This window comes from Berghia stephanieae, chromosome 1 (genome assembly GCF_034508935.2).
Source record: "Berghia stephanieae isolate SIO BIC M18660-M18661 chromosome 1, UCSD_Bste_1.3, whole genome shotgun sequence".
NCBI lineage: Eukaryota > Metazoa > Mollusca > Gastropoda > Nudibranchia > Aeolidiidae > Berghia > Berghia stephanieae.
Genome location: NC_088360.1, coordinates 7,877,977 through 7,880,342, shown reverse-complemented (window position 1 = coordinate 7,880,342; position 2,366 = coordinate 7,877,977). Strand labels below are relative to the sequence as shown.

At 39.3% G+C, this 2,366-nt stretch overlaps 1 protein-coding gene across 1 annotated transcript in view; it reads right to left on the bottom strand.

The window, feature by feature from the left end:
- The window catches only part of LOC144967156 (kelch-like protein 15), a 100,865-nt gene extending 99,588 nt beyond the window's left edge, over positions 1 to 1,277 (bottom strand). Inside the window, exon 1 of the mRNA XM_078904056.1 lies at positions 1,073 to 1,277. The gene's annotated coding sequence lies outside the window, so the exon portion shown is untranslated. The remainder of the gene's footprint in view (positions 1 to 1,072) is intronic.
- Positions 1,278 to 2,366: the final 1,089 nt, after the last annotated feature.

The following is a 2,366-nucleotide window of genomic DNA, read 5'->3' as shown; positions in this document are numbered from 1 at the left end:
TTATTTCTACTTACTTACTATTATTATTGTCTTTTTTTTTCAAAACCCGCCGAAACCCAGTCCCAGGTTCACTCCCCACTGGTGTACACTTCCCCGAATCTCAGGTTCACTCCCCAGCACTGTTGCCTACTACCCATAACTTTCTCGGATATTGCCAGGATTCGTCGTGTTTCGTAAAAAATTAATTGCTTTTATATGAAACTAGCTGAAGCCCACCGAAAACCATAGTCTCAGGTTCACTCCCCACTGGTGTACACTTCATTGAGTCCCAGGTTCACTCCCCACGCTTTGCCTACTTTCCACAACTTTGCCGCATATTGTCGGGTTTCGTAAAAATGTAATCCCCCCCCCCCCCATATTGTTATTGCTTTTTTACAAAACCCAGAGTCCCAGGTTCACTCCCCACTGGTGTACACTTCCCTGAATCTCAGGTTCGTCCTCTCCTCCCCCCCCTACACACACACACACACACACACACACACACACACATACGCTGCTGCCTACCTCTCATAACTTTGTCGGATATTGCCAGGTGTCGTCGTGTTTCGTAAAAAAGTAATTGCTTTTTATTTGGAAACCCGCCGAAACCCAGTCCCAGGTTCACTCCCCACTGGTGTACACTTCTCTGAGTCCCATATTCACTCCCACAGCTGCCCTCTTCCCATAACTTTGTCAGGTTTCGGGGAAAAAAACACCGTATTATAGTGCAAAACCACTATTCAGTGTCAGATACTGAATAGTACAAAACCACTATTCAGTATCAGATACTGAATAGTGCAAAACCGCTATTCAGTATCAGATACTGAATAGTACAAAACCACTATTCAGTATCAGATACTGAATAGTGCTAGCCTATAAGAAAAACCATCCCAACCAATCAACCGACCTGTAATACGATATTTAGTCGAAGATGATTCGATTGTATTGAGTGATGTTTCCATTTATTCTATTCTATTAGTAACACAATGCAATCCATAGAATAGAATGCGACTTCTTTGATATAGAAACAACATTATGAAATAAAGTGTAAAACAATTTTTAAATGATCAAGAATAAGGTAATATTTATCTACCTTTGTATTGGAAAATATAATCCAGATCACGACAGACAGTGTGTATTGTCCGTGTCAACCGTTGTGTATACACAATAAATAGCAGTGTATTGAAAATGGTATATACGCTTTACAACAATCCCGTGTATTATTGATGTGTTTGGTTCCAATAAAACAGGTCCTGTGTTATAATATGGCTTCTCAAATATCGGATTAAGTCTGACTCTATTAAACGTCTCTCTCTCTCTCTCTCTCTCTCTCTCTCTCTCTCTCTCTCTGTGTGTGTGTGTGTGTGTGTCTCCCTCTCTCCCTCTCTCACTCTCTCTCTCTCACACACACACACACATAAACACATTCAATCGTTTACACACACACACACACACATTTACCAGCATAATATAATATTTGCACGTAAAACAACGGAACCACCCAAGGTGCAATATCAATAGGTTTGAGACACCTAGACGACTTATTCTTACCCGCCTTAATTCGGATCAGACCCCTAATATATTGAGTGGTCAACGAGTAGGTATAAAAACATATCATCGTGCACAGTAAATACACCCCTAACTCCGGCGACGGCGGCTACGGTATTGTAAACTGGACAAAGTTATGGTCTTTCCCAAAAGGTCTGTTTTAAATAGGGACCTATATCAAATGAACCGTGACGCTTTTCTCACAGAAGTCTATGATTGTCCAATCAAGCACAGAAAATCGTATTTGTGTTGTATCGATTGTTAACGCCATACATAGAACCTCAAGGTCTATATTGTCGTAATCACACATAAAGCCTTTTATTTCCATTTTGGTCTCAAAACCCATTATTCATATCATCAATATGGTTTAAGATGACCTTCACCTTATCAAAACGTCTTGATTAAACCTAAAAGTTCGAAAGAGGTCTTATATTTAAGACATTCTGACGAGCTTTCCTAATCAAAATGATTTAATAAAAAAAAAAAAAAAACATTTTGTCATTGTTGGGTAGCATAGGCGTATGTGACTACCAACTATTTAATAGACACGTCGAGAGGGTCCAATAGCAATTTGTATTGCTTACTTTACACACGAGTGATTTCAATGTGTTCATTGTACTTTAAAGAATTCTTTATGAAAGAGAGACATAATCGGACACTGATCAATCATTGGAAGTCCTCACAGGCGGAGTTCATTCCAACTGTAATATCAGATGTTTGATTCAACTCCAATCAGGACCTCAATTCTAATTCCAACTGTAATATCAGATGTTTGATTCGACTCCAATCAGGACCTCAATTCTAAATCAAACTGGCATCGATGCTCTTTTCTAATCAAA